The following is a 20,527-nucleotide window of genomic DNA, read 5'->3' on the forward strand; positions in this document are numbered from 1 at the left end:
TGATTCACCATCACACCGCTTCCCACTGCCCTGCTGGTGGACATTACTTACCTGGGTCCTACGGCCCATGCTCCTCCCAGATTTCAGGTCACGTGGAGTTTAGTCTTAACAGTTAAAGCTAAGCTTTATTCAGTGAGATTTCAGACTCCACCATGAACTTTAGGGTTTTTTGGTTTTGTTTTGTTTGCTATGCACAGAAAAAGCTGGAGGAAGGACTTGGTGAAATTCTTTTTAAGATAGAACATAGCATAATTAGACATTACTTTTAAGTGAAACTTCAGTGACTGTGGACCACGATAACTTTTTTGTGTGGCAACTTTTTTTTGGTACTGGGATCAAACTCAGGACCTTGCACTTGTCAGGCAGGAGTTTATGTCACTGAACTATCTCCCCAGCCCTTTGTGTGGTAACTTTTTAACTAAATTAAATTCATTAACTAACTTTGGAACAGCATTTTATTCTGTAATCCAGGTTGGCTAGAACTTGCCATGTAGTGTAGGCTGGCCTGAAACCCCTCCTGCTGCGTGCTGGGATTACACATGTGCACAGCCACACCTGTCTTATTTCAGTAGATACACAGAAGTGTTGATGGAGCACAGTATGATAGTTGGATGCGTGTATACAACATGTAATGATCAAATCAGGAGAAGTAACACTTCCAGTTCTTTAAATAATGATTGTTTCTTTGTGTTGGGAATCTTCCAACTCCTCTCATAGTTCTTTATAAGATATGTAGTAAGAGTTTGTGAACTGTAGCCACCCCACGGTGCTGTAGAACACTGGAACTTTCCTCCTACCTGTGCTTTGGTAGTTGCTATCCAGAGTCTGTCCCTCCTCCACCTTCTTAGCCTCTGGTAATTTCCAGTTCATTGCTGCTCAGGGACTCGATCGGCCGTACTGTGCCATGGCCAGAGCTCGAGCTGCAGGAGGCCTCTGCACCTCAAGGTAGCTGGAGGCAGAGAAGGAGAACGGTGCCAGTATTCCCTTCAAGGCCTCGCTCCCCCGTGACTTCACTTTCTTTCTGCTGGGCCCCAGTTCTTAAAGGTCCCACTTCAGGCTGGAGATCAAGCCTTTCACCTGGAGGCGGTGGGGGATGCTTCCGACTCAAGAGGAAAGGGTGAGGCGAGAGTGAACATTGGTATGCAGTGTCAGGCTCACCTGGGTCAGAAGGTCAGGCGGCCAGCCCAAAGGCGGTGTGCAGGGGAGTAAGGCCAGAGGAGGACACATTTCACGGCCATTTGAAAAATCTACCACGGAGGGCAAAGATCTTTGTACTAAGTGTTGCTGTGGTCTCCCAGGCTGCCTCTGGGCGGGCAATAAGCCCGTGAATCCAGAGTTGGCAACACCCAGGTAAGAACATTCCCTGCAGTGCTTGAGAGCAGGTGGCTGAGCTTTAACCAACTTCATCTGAGCGCAGAGCTCAGCAGGTAGGAACACATGTGCACGGAGGCGTAACAGGGCGGCAGGTGCTTTCCGTTTTTAGCCTACAGTCAGCATGGACACCAGAATGTGGAGGTGGAGTCCATTTCCTTTTCCTGATTCAGGGGTGGTGGTTTGACAGGTAGCAATTGACCCCAGTGGAGGGTCTGCACAGCAGGGTTCTCAGGCCCATAGGAGACTGCATCTCTCATGTGCCGAGTTGTTCTGAGCCCTTGTCTATATCCGGTTCCTTTCAGTTCAGTTGCCGCCTTGGAAGATGCCTCTGCACATTTTTCAGCGAGGCTGTGCCAGATATGGTGGGAGTTTGCCTGTGAGCTTGGCTAATCCTGTGCTGGGGTCAGGAGAAAGTGGAGAGGGGGTTAGGTGGCCATAGGCTGAGTCTTGAGGGTGGGAAGGGGCCATCTAGGCAGGAGGGAGCCACTTTGTACGGAAGGCAGGGGAAACATCCTGCTCTCTGAAAATGACAAGGAATCTTGGAAAACTGGAGTCTCACGTACATCCAGATGAGCTGGGAACAACTGGCCTGGGAGCCTGGCTTGCAATGACTTGTTATATAACCCGATAGGGCCATTGTAACACAGTAGTACAGGCAAGGTAGCGTCAACAACAACAACAACAACAAATGTATTTTCTCACAGCTTTAAAGTATGGACGTTCACAAAACCTTACAGTATGGAAATAGCTCCCCAAAGTCCATGTGACAAAGGCTTGGACCTGATCATGGTAGCAACATTAAGGTGTGTGTGGAGGAGTCCCTAGTAAAAGGAAGCTAGATAAATGGCGGTGTTGTCTTGAAAGGGATACTGGGATCAGCTCTGTCCTGCCTCTGCACTTCCCTGTTGCCAGGAAGTTAGCAGTTTTAGTCTACTGCAAGTCCCACCATGGTGCGCTGGGCTGCCACTAGCTCAGAATGATGGGGCCAAGTAACCATGGCCTGAAATCTCTGAAACCATGAGCCAATTTACCTTTTCCTCCTGTGAGGTCATTGTGACAGTCCAGAACATTCAAATAATCTAGGGCTCCATATGGCTGAATCTCTGGACTTGGATGTAGCTCCATCCCTCTTGCAACTGGGCTTCTTTCTCTGTGACTGCCCCAGCCTATGTGTGGACCCTGTACATCCATCCTTTGCTGTGGTGTCTGGCTTCCCAGGCCATCCTGTCTGGGCAAGCCCAGCTGACCCAGGGCCAGCAGCAGACACAAGATGTCAGCACACCAGAAATAAAATGTCATTCCAAAGTGAGCACCCTATGCTGGCCCAGTACCTGTCTTTTCTGCTTTTTTTTAAATTTTTGCTTGTTAATTCTTGTTACCAGGGAGTGGTCAGAATCTTGTCCCCTATCCAGGATCATCTTCAGCTAGTGCTGATGAGACCCAGTTATGGCCAGTGAGATGTACAAGATGTGTGAAAGGTTCTGCTCCATGATAAAAGAGGAGAGAGAAGCTTGGGATGGTAGCACACGCCTGTAATGCCAGCACTTGGAGACTGGGGCAGGAGGATTGCTGTGAGTGTAGGCCAGGCTGGGCTACATAGTAAGTTCATGGCTAGTCTTGACTACATAGTAAAATTCTGTCTCAAAAAAAAAGAGATATTTCTCTCTACTCTCCCACTCTCTTTACTTCTTGACTTGGGTGGGGTCAGATGCTCATAACTATAAAACCCATCTTGCAAGAATAGAGGAAAAGGGCTGGCCAGATAACTCAGCAGATTAAAATGCCTCTTAGGCAGATGCAGGGACTGGGTTTCATCCCCAGTGTGCATGCCAGCCTCAACCCTGGGACACACTGAGATAACTGAGACTAGGTGTGGTGGCATGTGCCTATAATCCCAGTGCTTGGGAGGCTGAAAACAGGAGGATCACTATGAGTCTGATCTGTGTAGTAAGACCCTATAGACCCTGTACTAAATACATTTTTTTAAAAATCAAGGAAAAGGCTCAGGTCCTGATGGGACTGTGGAACCCACCTTGGGTGTTCCTGCAAAACAGACTTGGGCTCATGTAAGACAAATCAGTATCTGTACATCTCAGCCACCATTTGCATTCTGGTTTTTCCAAAAAATGGAGGAGGCGGGTAGGGAGATTTGGGATGAGGGTTTGGTCTGAGAGGACCAGGGCAGACAGACATTTAGGAATATGTGGCGAGGAGGATAGGCACCTAGAGCACGTATCATCCCTTAAGTAAAGGTACTGGAGATGTAGGAGAGCAGTGGGAGATGGGGCCTGGTTGGTTGGGGGCAGTCTGTCTTGTGTCATGGGACTACAGGTGTGAACTCTGTGCGGCTCCCTTGGGATCATGTGGGGAAACCTGGCTGAGGATGCAGCCTGCCTCAAGAAAGAGCAAAGAGGTGTGGAGAGGAAAACCAGGTCAAGGCCATGTGGTGTTACCTGTAGAATCTGAGCCTCGAGGTGTGAGCCCTAAGTGTGAGCAATAGCCTCTGTCACAGCGGAGAGAATCATCATGAATCTGGACATGGTCTCCTTGGTGGCAAATTAAAATTAGAGCAAGAAGAAAATAGTAAGGTGAGAGCACAAAATTGATGAAGTAGAGAATAGAAAAGCAAGAGAAAATACACTAATCAAAAAGTTAGTTGATGATGTCAACAAAATCAACAGACCTTTAACTAGACTGATCAAGACAAAAAGTCTCTGCTGAATTCATGCACCTACAATATATGAATGGCAATGGAGTACCCATCTCTGACAAAAGTAAACAAAAAAGGGGGATATAAATGAAGGACCATTTTGTAGTGAAAAAAATATATATATATCTGTATATACAAAAATGTCATAGATATACAGCTACTTTCTCTTAGTTGAATGAGAAGTTTTGAACTAATAGTGTTTAGACAAGATATCATGTCTGCATCTTGTACTATGAATAACTACTACAAAGACAACAATATGCAATGTATTAATTATTGTAACTGGCCTACTGACCTGTTTTGAAACTGTCTCATTGCTACTTCTTTCTCAATAAAATTAATATAAAAAAGACAAAAAGGCTCAAATTACTAAAATCAGGAATGAAAGAGAGACCATATTACTAATATTTTCAGAAATAAAAAGGATTATAAAGGAAAACTATGATCAAGTAATAACACTGAATTAGTAAGCAAAAGAAAAAAATTACCCACAAAGCAAAACCAGGGCCCAGATGGCTTCACTGTTGAAAGCTCCCAAACATGTTACAAAGAATTAATATGAATCCTATCACCAAAAAAGAAGGAACATTTCCCAAGCCATTTTAAGTAACCAATATTACCTTGATAACCAAAGCAAAAAAGATATCATGAGAAATCTATACATCAGTCTTTCATGAATATAGTTGCTAACATCCACATAAAATACTATAAAATATTCTTAAAATATTTGTTTAAAAAACCCTGTGGATTCAGCAACATTAAAAAAATTTACACCATGACCACATGAAATTTGTCCCAGGAATGCAAGGGTGGTTTAATATCTGAAAATACATGGGTGTGATTAACCAGCTAAATAGTATAAGATATAAAACCAGGTGACACTCTTGATAGATGTAGGGAAAAAAATATTGGACAAAATCTTAATACTTTTTCTTGATTAAGAACACTCAGAAAACTTTCTTTCTTTCTTTCTTTCTTTCTTTCTTTCTTTCTTTCTTTCTTTCTTTCTTTCTTTCTTTGGTACAGGGTCTGGCTACATAGCTCAGACTCATAGTGATTGCTGTGTTTCAACATCCCCAGCACTGGTATTCTAGGCATGCTTCACAACACCTGGTTTTGGGGCTGACACAGCATGCCCAGGGTTCCAGGGCTAGCACGGCATGTGGTACCTAGGATTGAACCTGGGTCCTCGCACTTGAAAACCTCCTTTCTGATACAAAGGACCTCCCTTAGCCTGATAAAACAGCTACAAAAACCTCACACCTAACATCTTTCTTAATGGAATGTTTTTCCACTATGATCAGGAATAATACTGGCTGTCTATCTCACTCCTCTGTCTAGCTCATACTGGGGGAAGCAATACCTAAAGGTTCTGTGATGTCTATTATATTAAAAATAGAATCATGAGAGAAATACTGGAAATGTGGATCATGGACACCTCTAGATTTGGAGTTGTGTTGAGTATTTCTCATCTTACTCTTTAGACTTTTCTATATGTCCAGTGTTTTCCAAATAGACCAGCTTGGGGAATTATTTATACCTGAGTCAAGCCTTGAAATCTGATAAGATTTGAACAAAAAGGAAGTAGGGTCCAGGAAGGAGGACTGGACAGCACCTGAAGGCCTGGTGAGGATTGCAAAAAATGCTTGAAGCCCTGGCAGTGAGCTGGAAAGGGCCTTGTGTACCTGTGCGGACTTGAACCTGTGGGCAACGGGAGACCGCTGAGGCTCCTCTGGTGGGAGGATGTGGAAGTTAGCGCAGGTACAGGAGCATGTAAAGACAGAGAGAGCAGCGGGGGAAAAAATGCCACTGAATGAACAAAGAGGGCCATCAGAGCATAGCTCCTGAACGTCCACAGCTGGCCTGGGCATTTCCTTCCCTTCCTTACTTGGGTAGCCCTAGGTACAAAGCAGGGGGCATGGGAGGAGATTGCTCAGGGGGTGTCTCCTTTATAGCACCTCTTCCTATTGCTCTTCTCAAAATGACTCAGGGACCCCCTGAAGAAAGATGGGGCTGTAAATCAGCAGGTTCCTAGCTTCTAGACCCCAAGTAAAGTGGGCTTAGGTTTTCTGCAAAATCTTCAAGGGAACAAACTATACATAGCTATAACCATCCATCTAGCCATCCACTCATCCATCCATCCACCCACTACCCTGACCCATCCAACTATCCACCCCTCATCCATCTGTGTATCTATCCATCCGTTTTTTAATCTGCCCATCCACCTGTCCATTTTTAATTGACTTACCCATCCACTCTCCCACCCACCTTCAGTTCATCCAGCTATCCATCTATCATCCATCTTTCCATCTTTGAGCCCATCCCCTATTCATATTTCATTCGAACATCAATCCATCCATCTTTTAATATGTCCACCCACCCATCCACTGTATAGTGTTGTTGTTTTTTTTTTTTTTTTAATCTTATTTATTTGGTACAGGGTCCCACTATGTAGCTTGGTGTCATAGTGATCCTCCTGTCTCAGCCTCCCCAGTGGTGGGATTACAGGCATGCCCCATCATATCCAGTTTCAGTGACTGGCTCGCACCCAGGGCCAGCACTGCATGTGGACTGGGGATTGAACCCAAGTCCTCGTTCTTGCCAGGCAGGTGTTTAGACTGCTGGGCTATCTCCTCAGCCTCCAGTGCAAAGTTTGGTTTTTTTTCAGTGTATAGTTTAAGTCAACAAATATTTCCTGTGCACCAACTGTATGACAGGCTTTGTGCAGGGCCATGGAGGATGGAGAAATTTTTAAGACCTCAGAGTTGCTGCCTTCCAAGGACTAGTGAGTGAGGGGAGAGGCAGGCATCAAGCCACAAGAGTATGTGCCAGAACTGCTTTAGAAAGTGGCAAGCACGACGGGAGAAGTGTGCTGAAAGTGAGGGGGAGGATTCTGAGGGGGATTAATGGCAATGTGTCTTTTACTGTAAATACATTTTTAATGTACATCTTCACCATAGTTTTCTATCACAGGTCATATGTATCCTATGATTGGTTTATAACAATTTCTACTTAAGCCTGGATCATCTGTGGACAAGGAAAGCAAGCTGATCTCTGGAAGGCCCACGCCTGTGCCTGCTGTGTTGCTGGATACCTTTTCGCCTCTCCTCCATGAATCTCATAGCGCTCGTGGGTGGTTAGCCTTCCTCTTGCTCTTTGATTGCTGTAGAAACTGAGTCTCAGAGAGCCACATGCTCATGAATGGCAGGATCAGGACTTGAGCCCAAATCTGTTTGCTTTGAAAGCACCCTTCACACTCAGCATGCGGCTCCGCCTAGGAAGCATTCACAGACCCATCCAGAAACCCAGCTCTGTGCACAGAGTTGAGTTAATCCAGCAACCTCTGGGCAGTAAACATGACAACCCATTTTGCAGGTGAGAAAAGCGAGGCTTGGAAAGGCTCTGTGCCTGAGGTCCCGTGTGTAGGAGCAGTGGGGTCTGTGATGTGAGCCAGGTCCACGCTCTGTCTGCCCTCACGGATGGGAACCCCAGCACAGCTCTGCTTCTGCCAGTGTTGCTGCACCTGCTCATTCGGTCATCCACAGAGCTCTGTGGCCTCATTGTGTCATAAAAGGGTGGCCATTTCCCCCAAACACATCGCTGTGCTGCTCTCACCTCTCCTAAGTCCCAATAAATTCCTGATCAGTCATTGCCATCCGCTTGGCATTTCACCACCCAGAAGAACTTGGAGCCATCTGCAGCCTTGGGGAGTTCATGCTGTTCTCCTTCCAGGAAAAAGAGAAAAAAACACCATGATGTTACATAAGATGAAGCCAGCCGCTCGTATAGGAAGGCTGGGGCCTGCTCCTCCACGAAAAGAGACTCCCTATTTGAGCAGCTCTACCTCTATTTCCTGGTGTGTTCTGGTCCAAAATAGCACTGCAGCTGTCTTTTTAAGCAGAATCTTTACAAGAACCCATGCCATCCCTGTGTTGCATAGACTTGTCCTTCCCAAGATCCTCTTGGATTGGGAGGGTAGGCTTGCTCATGGCGCTTCCCTTCCCAGTCTGTGTCAGATGTTTTGTCCTCTTCCCTCTAGTGGGGCTGGGGGTGGCCAGCAGGGCTGCGGTGCCCACAGACCCCCAGGAACTTGTACTGCTGCCTCCCAGGATAGCTGGCCCAGCCCAGTGATTGCCATGTCTCCCTACTAGAATAGGCTCTTCCTACTCCACACTCATTTTAGGGTATTTTACTCCATTGTTGCAATAAAACCAACTGGGGTGTGTGTGTGTGTGTGTGTGTGTGTGTGTGCGCGTGCACGCATTCATGATAAAACCCTAGAAATTAAGGTAGAACAATAGGACCACTGGCCATTCTAGGACCATGACTGTGAATATACTCTGAGAAATCAGAAAGCACCCCACAGATGAGCCCCCTGAATCCCTTGGCTGCACAGTGGGGAAACTGAGGCATGGAGGACTTGGCTCTTTCCCTGGTGGAGATGCAGGTGGCAGTAGCAAAAGTCAGTGACTGATACTGGGGATGAGTGTGCAGAGGTGAGCTGCTGACAGTTGGGTGGCCAGGGTAGCTTTGAGTGGAAAGGACTCTTGAACTGGCTTGGGATCGGCACCTGCTGGCTGGTGACAGACAGGGGGCAGGGCTGGGGACTGTTTACCTCACTGTCTAGTGCAGCAGGCTTTCTGGCTCTTCCCGTGAAATCATCTTGCTCTGGCCCCCTCTTTCCAGTTGTTTCTGTCACACAGCCCCAGGTTCTGGCGCTTAGACCTATACTGCTCACCTGCCACCTCTAGGATGTTTTTCTGCAACTATTTCATTTCATATTTTTTCTCCTTAGTTTTTTTTTTTTTTTTAATCAGCTCGCCTTCTTTTTTACTTTCAATCTATTTTAAGAAGAGAGTTTATCCTAGCACATGACACCAGACGCCAGTGTTCCACTGCACACTGTAAAATAGAAGGTGACCAGGAGAAGAGAACAAAACTACAGTGCTAGATTCCAGCTCCGCATGGAGACTGGCCAGAAAGCCCCATGCCTGGGGCCTCTCGGTGCTGAAAGGGGAGACGAGGCATGTGAGGCAGATCATCCCTGAGCTGAGGCTGTCTCCTATGTACCCAAGGATTGGCATGGGATGAGCCAGGGATTACATAACATTTTCCTGGTATGCTTTGATGTCATTTGATTCAGTGGCACCAGACCCTGTTAACACATCCTGAGCAAGACTGGTTAAGCACATCTTACAGCCGAGAGACTCCCTGTTCTGTACAGCAGCATTCTTCATCACACAGCTAGGAAATGCAGAGGGCTTTGCCATCCTTTTAGCTCTCTTCACAAATACTTTCTGCCCTGATAATATGCACACGCCCTTCAGAAGCAGTATGGGAGCTGCATTATCTTTGCTCACAGAGTCCGCTGCACAGGAGGGCGTCCCAGATGGCCTGTGTACCGCCTGCGGTCGGTTGTGAGGTTGGCTGGTGCCTAGGAGAACTTAGGAGGCAGCTGGGGACCAGGTCTCCCTTTTGTGCCTTCAGATGGCTAGGAGATGGATATCCATGGCCTTCCCAGCACAGCAAAAAAAGACCCTCAGCTTGGCACTGAGGACTCCCACTCTCTCCTGGGGGCTGGATCAGTCCACCAACATCAGGTCCTGGGCCGTACTTTTCCAGATCCTGGATCAGCTCTGAAGCACTTCATTAATGGACCAGCCTACGAGTCACAAGGTCCACAGACCATTAGTGATTTCCCAGAAGGCTAGTTCCAAATATTGATCCAGTGAGCCCCGAGGTGCCCTTTGGCTGAGGAACCTCTTCAGCGGGGGAGAGATTCCGCATACTGATGAAGGGGCCTTCGGCTCCCTGTCTCTTATGGTCCAGAGCTGCTCTTCTGGGAAAAACAAATCACTCCGGGAGGTGGCAGCCCCTCAAGTGCAGGGCATTCATTGGAGACAGGAGCTAGCTGGTGGCGGAGGAGTCATCCTTTCCACATAAGTTTCTAACCTAGTTTGCGGAGAGCAATTATCCATCTCACTTGCCTGGAACTGACATGTCTTCTGCACCTCTAGGAGACTGCAGGAGGAAGGGGAGATGAGAGGGTAATTAAGCCTAATTAGGGCGCCCAGAATGTCAGCTTTGCTCATTATCCTAGCATTTTGGGCACCAGGACTGGTGCTGCTCCCGCCTGCTCTGTTTTATTGGCAGCAACCAGATACTCCCATGAGACAGGGGAGTTTTCTCTGGTCAAACTATTGTTTACCTTTATTATTAGTGCACATCGGCAGTACACACTGTTTCCATTCCCAGTGTGCAGTTGGTGCAGATACGCAGCGCATCTCAGTGGTTTTGTTCCCCCTCCCCCAACCTCTTGGTCCCCTTCCCGTTGGAGAAAGATCAACTTCCCTTTTCCTATTATCCATCTTTTATTTTGTTCTTTATAATTTGGGTTTCTCATATAAGAGAAGCCATGCAGCGTTTAGGTGTGTGTGCCTGATTTATTTCACTTAATGTTATGATCTCATGGTGCGTCCATTGTCCTACAAATGGATAAAGTTATGGCAGAGTAGTGCTCCGTTGTGTGTAGACACCACGTTTTCTTTATCCATTCATCTGCTGATGGACATGTGGGCCTATTTCCAAGATTTAACTATTGTGAGCTGTACTGCTATAACATGGGTGTGCGTGGATCACTGTAATATCTGTAACTCTTTTAGGAAGATGCGTGCAAGAGGAATGGCTGGTTCAAATGGAATTTTTAGTTTCAGTTTTAGTTGAGGATTCTCCACAACGATTTCCATCATGATTGTACTAGTTTACACACTGTAGCAGCCCCCCCCACCGCAGCCTCTCCACTACTTGTTGTTATTTGATTTCTTGATGGTGACTGTCCTTTCTGAGATAAGATGGAATCTCAGTGTTGTTTTAATTTGCATTTCTGGAGTGGCCTCTCTGGTTGAACTCTTGACTGTGGTACTGTAGAAACACAGCCTGAGGTCTGAGCAGTTAGTTGGAGCTGTGATTGTGCCAACATCACAGAAAATGTCCTTGTACAGACGAAGGTGGTTGTGATGTTGCTGGGTGATACACTCTCATGGACAACTGTTGTGTACGTGGGCTGCCTTCCCTCACATTGTGATGCACCTGCACATCATGTGACTGTTTCTTGCACTTATTTTTCCTTGCAGTACTGAGGATTGAACTCAGGATCTTAACACTGAGCTACATCCCTTGCCACTTAATTTTTTTTTTTCTTTGAGACTGAGTATTGCTAAGTCACTAAGTTGTCCAGCCTGGGCTTAGACTTGCAATCTTCCTGCCTCAGCTTCCAGAGTGCTGGGATTATAGGCCTATACCACCATACCTAGTTCTCTTAAACTCTTTATGTTGTTGCCTTAAATTTTCAAAATTTTTCACATTTTATGTTTTGCTTTTCTAATTGACGTATTACATTGTGTGTATTTATGGGATTCCGTGTGATGTTTCAGTAATGTTCACATCAGATATGCAGTGGTACCTCCGTTCATGAACTGAACTCATTCTATGACTCTGGGGGAAATGGCCATAGTCCTGTTTGTCGCCCAATGCAGAGTTAGCCAATGAAAGCAAAATTTTGCCACATTCTTCTGTTTGTGAACCAAATTGTTTATAAACAGAAGTGTTTGTGAACTGAGGTATTGCTGTGTTCTCAAGCATTTATCACTTACTTGTGGTGGAAACATGCAAAATCCTTACTAGATTTTTCAGAAGCACACAGCACATTATGGTTCGTTCCCCTGTACCATAGAGCACCAGAGCTTGACTCTGTCTATTCTGACTGGGTAGCTGTGCTAGCTCTTAAGTCTGTGTTGTGAGGATGGGGCAGAACGTCCCTGTGTGCCCGCCAACATGTGTATCTGCGCTGTGCCTAACACAGCCTGGCTGCTATGCACTGGCTAGTTAGTCTGCAGCTCCTCTACAAGGAGAGGACTTTATTAGCTCATGCGCATTCTAGAGCCTAACCCAGTTCGCGGTCCACACAGAGCCCTCCACGTCTACTTGCTAAGGGAGAAGCTGAGAACTGAGAACCGGAGGTCCCAGGCACAGGTCCTCCCCCATATTCCTGTTGGGGCCGACTGTAACCACAGCAGCCTTCAGGCTGCTTTCATTGAGCCTCATTTCTGGAGGAAAAAATATACTTAAGTATGAGTATCTAAGTATCATGTAATGAAATCTATTAATATATACATAAAATATGTATAATATCCTGAATATATTCTTTATGTGGTATGTGAGTGTAGTGGGACACACCTTCCTAGCTATTTGGGAAGCTGAGGCAGGAGGATTGCAACTTTGAGGTCAGCTTGATCAACTTAGAAAGACCCTACCTAAAAATAAAAAATAAGAAGTTCTGGGGCTGTGCCTCAGTGCAAAGGCCCCACACATGTACACACATACCTTGTGTGTGCATGCACATCACATGAATTTTTTTTTAAAGAAAATAGTGCTCTGGGAAATGTGTAAACATCTCATCAGTGTCCCTTTTTAATTAGTAACTGTCCTGGTCTGTCTTCTGTTGCTAGTAATGCAATACTACACACTAGGCAAATTATTTTATAAAAAGAAAAGGTTTGGTTTGGCTGGAAGTCCCGGCCGAAGGTGCAGGACCTCGTCTGGTGCAGGGGAGCCTTGAGCAGCACATCCCACCATAGGGCCGGATACTGCATGTGTGTTTGTGTCCTCCAGGCTTGCTCTTCTTGGGAAACCACCAGATCCAGTTCTGGGGACCCCCCGCTGCTGACTCTGTCAACTGTAATCCCCTTCCTAAGGCTGCGCCTCTAAGCTCCACCACTTCTTTTCATCACACAGTGGGAGTCAGACAGGCTACCTGCAAGCCCTGGCTGCCGCTGCAGCTCTCCTTCATCTTTGCTATGCACCCTGCTTGTTTCTCAGTTCCAAGCCATGAGCTGAGCTCAGAACATGGAGATGAATCTCAAGGGTTTCTTGGGACCTATCGGGGGTGACGTGGGGACAGCCCAGTGGGCAATTCTTACTGCTGAGATGGCCAGGGATTTTGCCAAATGGATATGAGGACAGCAGGGAGAGTTGTGACAAGAAAACACTAGCTAACCATGGTGGAGAGGGACCATCCTCTGGACCAGGATGCGTGACCACGTGTGATGGGCAGCTGGGCTCCCCTGGTAGGAAAATGTGTTGATCGATAAGGTGATAATCACAGTGGTGAGTTTTGCTGTACACCGTCTGTGTTGGGTCTCACTGCAGCTCCTGCCATTGGCCCCATTTCCCAGATGAGGAAACAGAAGTTCAGTGACTTGGCTGAAGTCACAGAGGGGAGGAACAGAGTTTGGACCTAAACCCAGGTGAACTGGCTCCTCCATGCTGAAGGATCTTATAAGAACAGTCTCATTTGTTAAGATTCAGAGTCTCGGAGCAAAGAGACCTCAAAGTAGCTTTAATAAGACAAAATGTTCCCTCATTTCACAGCCCAGTGGTGAGCAGTCCAAGTGGGTAGGACCCCTCAGCTTCCCACAGTCACCCAGGGAGCCTGGTCCTGCCCATCATGATGCCACTATCTGGAGGGCCCTAGCCAGTAACAGGCTAGTCATTGCCTCTCCGTGCCCCAGAAAGGAAAAAGAGAACTGGTTAGGCAAGCAGAGTGTCAGGAGTGGGTATCACAGGAATCACACACATTTCTTTCACTCCTGCTCCACTGGCATAACTCAGGCCACACTTAGCTGCGAGGAAGGCTGAGAAGTATGGTCTCTCTCCGAGCCGCCATATGTCCTGCTAAAATGCTATCACTGTGGAAAAGGGGAGGTTGGAACATAGGGCAGTCTGCCAAAAAGACCGTCTTCTCTTTTGAGGATGTTAATATTAGTCTGCCTCAAGGAGATTGCTGTCTGTATTCATTATTTTCATGCAGACATGGGGTCATTTGGTCATTTAATAAATGTTATTAAGGCCTTTCTTGGCAGGTGATTCTGTGATGAGCCGCGGTACCCCATAAACCTGATTCACTGTGCGACCCAGCTGAGGGAGGAGACAACAGCTGTGAAATAGGAAAGAGACTTGGTTTGTGAACTTCACTCATTTGTTCAACTGCATTTATTTACAGGTCTTATTTGAAGGACGTGAGGATGTGTGTGTGTGGTAAGATGCCATCAACAAGATGCCACTTGTACCTCTTACCCACCCTAGGGAGGGAGGGTAGGTTCTAGGAGGGCACATGAGCACAGGGGTCACACTGTCTGGTGAGCCATTGTCCGGAGTTAACAACCTAGGCACTGTGGGTGGAAGGAGTAAAACACAATCAAGTTCAAGCGGAAGGAAATTCTTGAGACTCCTGGCAAATGATCTCTCATTTTGGAACCTCAGCATCTACAGTCATAAAACTGATGCTAAGGCCATGTTTGTCAGAACTTCCTGTGGGTTGTAGGTGACTGAATTGAATTCCCCCAGATGTTTGCATGAAGGCTCTGTGTGCAGGGTGGTGGGACCTTTCAGGGGTGAGGCTTAGTGGGAGATCTTTAGGTCATTTGGGAGGGAGCATGAGCTCAGGTGGTAGTTCTTGGGAAACCCCACCAGCTCTTTCTGCTTTGTGGCTAAAGACAGAATGTTTCTTCCATGTTCACCCCCACCATTGTTACATACCATGATGTGTTAGAGCCAGCAGCTACTCTTACTAGGACCTACATCCTGTCATTAGGGCTCTACCTACAAAACTGTGAGCTGAATAAACGTCTTTGTCAATGTGAGTCACCCATGTTGATGTCTTATTCTACATTACAGTGTTGGAATTTGATTAGTCCAGGGCTGTTAGGAAGATCTGCTAAGGTTAGGTTGATCCTTACATAAACAAGTACTCCTGGGTGTGAGTTCCTTCCCTCAGCTCCTTCAGAGCTCTTGGTCCCTGCATATTCCATGATGTTCCAGGCTTCACTAAGAGAATAGTGAGCATACGGGCTTACAATGCTCATCCCATTGGTGCTGGGGTTCTCCGTGGCCTCACTTCCTTGTGGCAATTCTAGTTAATCTTCTGCTTCCTGCTTCATTCCTGCTGGGCCCTGTTTCTTTCCCTGCCACAACTTTTGTGGTTGCAGCTCATCATAGACCCCTGGCTGTCCCACCCATCTTAGTGGCCAGATATCTGGGCAGGGTGAAGAATAGACATTCCTTGTGGTGGGACGCTTCTGCCCGGGTGAGGCGTGTGGGGTGCGCTGAGTGAGAAAGAGGTCAGCAGGCAGCACAGGTGTAGGGTGAGAACACTTGGACAGACAGGCAGAGCTGAGCCCGTGGCAGCATTTGGCTCTCAGCCCCACAGAGAGATAGAATTTGTGCAAGCACAGATTTGAGTGGGTGAGGCTGGGGGCAGGGTGTCAAGCTAGGAGGCTGCTGTCATTGTGGAGGTCTAGGGTAATAAGGCCAGGGGTGGGAACAGAGGGAAGGAAAATCAGATGTAAAAGAGGTATGGACAGGAAGGAGTTGCTCAGGTGAGAGCTCCTGGGCCTCAGAGTGCAGGGGTGGTCAGCAAGAGGCACCCTGGGATGCAGGGAGCAGGGGAAGGAAACTGGGGGCAGAGCAGAGAGCTGCATGCCCGAAGTGGAAGCCCAGAGAGGCATGCCATCTGGTGGACAGCACCCAAGAATTCACTGTGGACGAGATGGGGAGGTGCGCAGCCCTGTCTGAACTATCCCCCTAAGCTGCTATGCTGGACAGAGTACAACTTGCTCTAAACCTGATGATGGCCATCCAAGAACATCTCGTACACCTCTCTGTGCTAGCATTGTTCTGAGAGATTAAAAACAAGGGAAACTATGGAAGAAGCCATCTGATGGCAGAAACAACGTGGAAATTGGTTGTCCCAGCTCAGTGTGACCAGTGAAAGTGATGTAGTCAGGCCCAGGATTGTCAGGACCCAGACACAAGAGGGACTAATTCTGTCTGGGGATCCCAGAAGGATGATGTCCCCTGTAGTTCACTGGACAGAGGAAGGGAAGTGTTCGGGGCTGGGGATCGAGGATGCATACGAGCGTGGTGGTGTACAGCGGCATCACCCAGAAGGTTCCTGTGTGCAGTAGGAGGGGCTCCACCTCCCTGATCACCAGGGAAGTGGAAACCAGGGAGCTGCCATTAGCACTTGCTCCTCTAGCAAAACTGATGTTCTCACGTTACTAAGTGTTGTTGCAGGCGTGGGCTGGAGGAGCATTCGTCCACCACAGACAGGAGCATAAATTGGTCTAATCTCTTTAGAAAACAGTCTGTCAGGACGTGGTCATATTGAACATCCTCGGGCTCCCTCGCTCCAGTGATTCAACCACCAGGCAAACACCAGAGAGGTCTCCAAAGAGCGCTATGTTTACTGGGAATAGCACGGTGTTGCAGAGGGAATACTCTAAGCCATGGGCATGTTTGAGGAGGTTGAGCCTAGAGGAGGGATTTTTAAGAGAACAAGGAAGAGGACTTCCTCAGAGATTTTGATGCAATAATTACTGGTCACTATGATTAACACCTAGAGAGGCATGACACAAATGCTGGACAGGTGTCCTTGCAAAACGATATTTCATATGAAGTTGTGGTGGTCTATGTGCAGGCTTGTCCAGGCAGAGCCTTTTGCTATTGCTATATCTCAAGCAGTCACATGTAGGAATACTGCTGTCACAACTTCCCAGCTTGATTTACTTTTTTGGGTTAAAGTTGGCACGAGAGACTCCATTTTTATTTTGACAGTGTTCACATTTCCTTCATGTACCATAGAGAAGCTCTTGCCCCTGGTCATCAGGAGATGCATAATAGTGTCCACTGCAGTAGGACTTGTGTCATAACCAACTGGAAATGTCTGCATGTCACCAATAGGAGGATAGAGAGATAAATTAAAAAAGTCTTACAGCAGAGTACAATGAAGCACTCAAAAATATGCTACTGCTACACATAGCAGTGTAGATGAGACACCAGAGCAGATTAACAAAAGAAATATGTCTTAGCAAAACTATTATAAATGAGTATACTGTACTTCTATAAAACTTTAAGCATACGTAACCCCGAACAGATTACTTCGCTTACATGTACAAGTGATTAAACTATGAAGATGAGCAAGTATTAATAATCATTTACAAAAGCTGAGGCAAGAAGTTACTTCTGTAGGGGAGAAGGAGGCACATGGCACAATTGTGAGTGCCAGTGTTTCCACAGCTGTGATGGGTACGTGGGTACCCACTTTTTACGATTATTTAAACTGCATGGATGAATTGCTTGTACTCTTTAATGTTTATGTAACCCTGTCAGTCTGTGTGATACTGGCCAAGGTGTGGTTGGAAATGAGGTTTAGGGACATATTTATATATTGCCAAAGAAAGAATGTTGATTTTGTGTTGTTTTTCTAATACGGAGTATTTTAGGATACTAGTGATAGGGTGTATCAAGTCTTAGGCATATAAATGAGAAAGTATAGACAACTATGAGAAAAGCAATGTGTTACATCCCCATCTTTGGCCCTGGATTACTCTCAGGGGCCTCTCAGCTTAAAAGACACCCTGAGAGTGGAACAGATCTGGACTGGCTTGGAGGTCGGGAGGGAGTGTCACGTGCTCATCTTGGGGATATTTTTCTTTGCCTGTAAAAGCTCAGGCTGAGAACTGAGGAGGATTCTCAGCCTGTCCCTCCTGTGCCCAGCCTTTTGGGGTGGAGGACAGAAGGTAGCCAGCAAGAGATAGGTTGGCCAGACAGCCAGGAGTAAATGTCCTGGACACGGAACGGGCAGCGGTTCTGGGCTGAGCAAGGCCAAGGCAGTGGGAATGCGGTAAAGAGGCTAACACTGTCACACAACCAGCAGTGGCAGGTATATGCTTGGCACAGCAGGCCACCTGTGCCACCCTCTCTGTGGCTGTGCAGAAGGGCAGGGCCTCGCCTTCCAGCACCTCCCAGCTCTGAGACAGCTGTCGCAGTGGCCAAAAAGAGATGTCAGCAGTGTGATCAATTAGGTGTTAAAATGCATTGAGCAGTCTGTCCCCCTCTCTTCCAGGCTGGTTGATGCTACATTTGCTTTTGCACATTTATATGGAAATACATCTTTGTTGTGGCTTGTAATTTTCTAGTTGAATAACTTCGTGGTAGGCCCACTTTGGAATTTAATTATCCTTATAGCAGGAGAGCTTCTTGGAGGCTTCGGCACACAAAGGAGTGGACAGTTCCGCTACTGTGTGATGATATGCTTACGTCCCAATGGAATCAAGAGGGACTGGTCCCAAGCTCAGCTCTGTCCTGCTGCTAATCATGCAGCAGAGAGGTGGCTAATTTATTGGAGGCTTAATGGGAGGTTTCGATGCCAGGCCCTGATTTTGGCAGGCATTACACATTCACTCCACAGTGCTTTGAGTGAAGGTCCAAGCTAAATATAAAAGATCTGATTGTAGATTCATTGTGTGCTAGAAACTGCGTGCTCTCATAGTGGTGACTTAGTCCCAGAAGAGAACTGTGAATTGAAGCATCTCATAACTAGTCCTTTTAAAGCCAAGTTTCGGTCAGAGGATCAAACATGTGGCTGTTGAGGGTGTGGTGAAAAGAAAGATGCAAGAGCTTCCTGGCTCTGCAGAAAAGGGTGCTGTGATTGACTAGTGATGTCTGCTCTGAGCTCGAAAGGGGGATAGTGGCGTAAGTGCCACATGTCTGTAATCTCAGAATTTTCTAGGTGTCTCCCAGGGGCTGGACCTGTGCTGGGGGTTCCTCTAGTGTAGTCTGCATTTGCTCTCATGGCAGTTCTGGGAGTATTAATGGTGTTAGTCCCAAGAGAGAATGTTTGTGGAAAGATGTTAAGTATTAAAAGCATTCAAAATGAATCATACACCACATATTTACAATGATACATTCTGATTAAAATTTATAATTGAACTGTAAATAACTATAAACAAATTTTGATATCAAAATGGAAGGAAATCATAATGTTTGTTATGGGTATTACTGGGTGGTAAGATTATAAGTTCATTTTCTTTTCTTTATGCTTGTCTGTATTTTTCTACAGTGACCTGTATTCCTTTTTTAAGCATATATAAATTATGTGTATGTGAGTGGGTGTGTACATTTTAAAACCATTACACATTTGGAAATTTGGTAGCATGCTTTTTTTACTTCATAAATTCACCAGAAACATTATACTCCTCCTCAACATAATTTTTAATAGTTATTTAGGTTTCTAAAGCTTTTGCTTTTAACTGAACTGAAAGATTTGGACAGGAGTCAATCACCTCCTCCAATTCCCCCCCTTTTTTTTTTTTTTAAACCTCCTCCAATTCTAACACTAGACAAACTTTAAGCTCCTTCTGAAAGGATAAGGAAAGGTGAAAGACACTTAACTTTTGGATAAATATCTCTTCAGTAAGGGCTTAGTCCCAAGCCAGTGGCACTGTTAGGAGGTGGGGAAACCTTTGAGAGGACCGAGTGGGAGGAAGTGAAGTCATGGGGAATGTGACCTTGTAGTGGGAGGAAGTGAGGTCACTGGGGGTGTGACCCCGCCCCTTTGTCTTGTCTTCTTGACCATCAAGTAAGCAGTTTTCCTCCATTCCATGTCGCCACTGTGATGTTTTGCCACAGGCCCATAGCAATGAGTTGTGGACTAGAAACGCCAAAGTGTGAGCCAACAAAACAACCAATCTTTTCTGCCTACAAGCTGTTATTTTCAGTATTTGTTATAGTAGGGCTGGCCACTTTCCTTTTGGAGGCCCACGGTGGAAAGACAGCGGTACAGATCTCTAAGAGGAGGAAGTTTGTCGTTGCTGGCATCTTCAAAGCTGAACTGAATGAGTTCCTCACTAGAGAGCTGGCTGAAGATGGCTGCTCGGGTGTTGAAGTCCAAGTTACACCCACAAGGATAGACATCATTATTTTAGCCACCAGGACACAGAATGTTCTTTGTGAGACGGGCCAGAGGATCCGCCAGTTGACTGCTGTCGTTCAGAAGAGGTCTGGCTTCCCTGAGGGCAGTGTAGAGCTTTATGCTGAGAAGGTGACAACAAGAGGTCTCTGCGCCATTGCCCAGGCAGAATCTCTGCATTCCAAACTCCTAGGAGGGCTTGCTGTGTGGAGGGCTGGTTGATGTGCTGCGGTTCATCATCGAGAGCGGAGTCCAGGGCTGTGAGGTTGTAGTGTCTGGAAAACTCTGAGGACAGAGGGCTAAGTCCATGAAGTTGTGGATGGCCTGATGATCCACAGCGGGGACTCTGTCAGCTACAGTGTTGACACTGTCGTGGACCACGTGCCGCTCAGACAGGGTGTGCTGCTGAGACATGGTGTGCTGGGCATCAGAGAGAAGATCATGCTGCCCTGGGATCCAGGTGGGAAGACTGGCCCCACGAAGCCTCTGCTTGGCCACGTGAGCACTGTGGAACCCAAAGGTGACATCCCGCCCGACACTCTCAGAGCAGAAGGGTGGGCCACCAGAGCTGCCTGCCATGCCCCAGCTGGTCCCTACCCCTTAACAGGGTGTTCCTGGCAGCAGTATCTGAAAAT

General features: G+C 46.7%; 1 protein-coding gene and 1 pseudogene across 4 annotated transcripts in view; both read left to right on the forward strand.

Annotated features, from left to right (window-relative positions):
* Positions 1-20,527, forward strand: part of Mgll (monoglyceride lipase) — a 99,720-nt gene that overhangs the window by 11,525 nt on the left and 67,668 nt on the right. The gene's annotated exons all lie outside the window — the stretch shown is intronic.
* LOC105740973 lies at positions 19,623-20,496 on the forward strand (annotated as a pseudogene).

Source organism: Octodon degus, unplaced genomic scaffold (assembly GCF_000260255.1).
Source record: "Octodon degus isolate 3935 unplaced genomic scaffold, OctDeg1.0 scaffold00254, whole genome shotgun sequence".
Taxonomy (NCBI): domain Eukaryota; kingdom Metazoa; phylum Chordata; class Mammalia; order Rodentia; family Octodontidae; genus Octodon; species Octodon degus.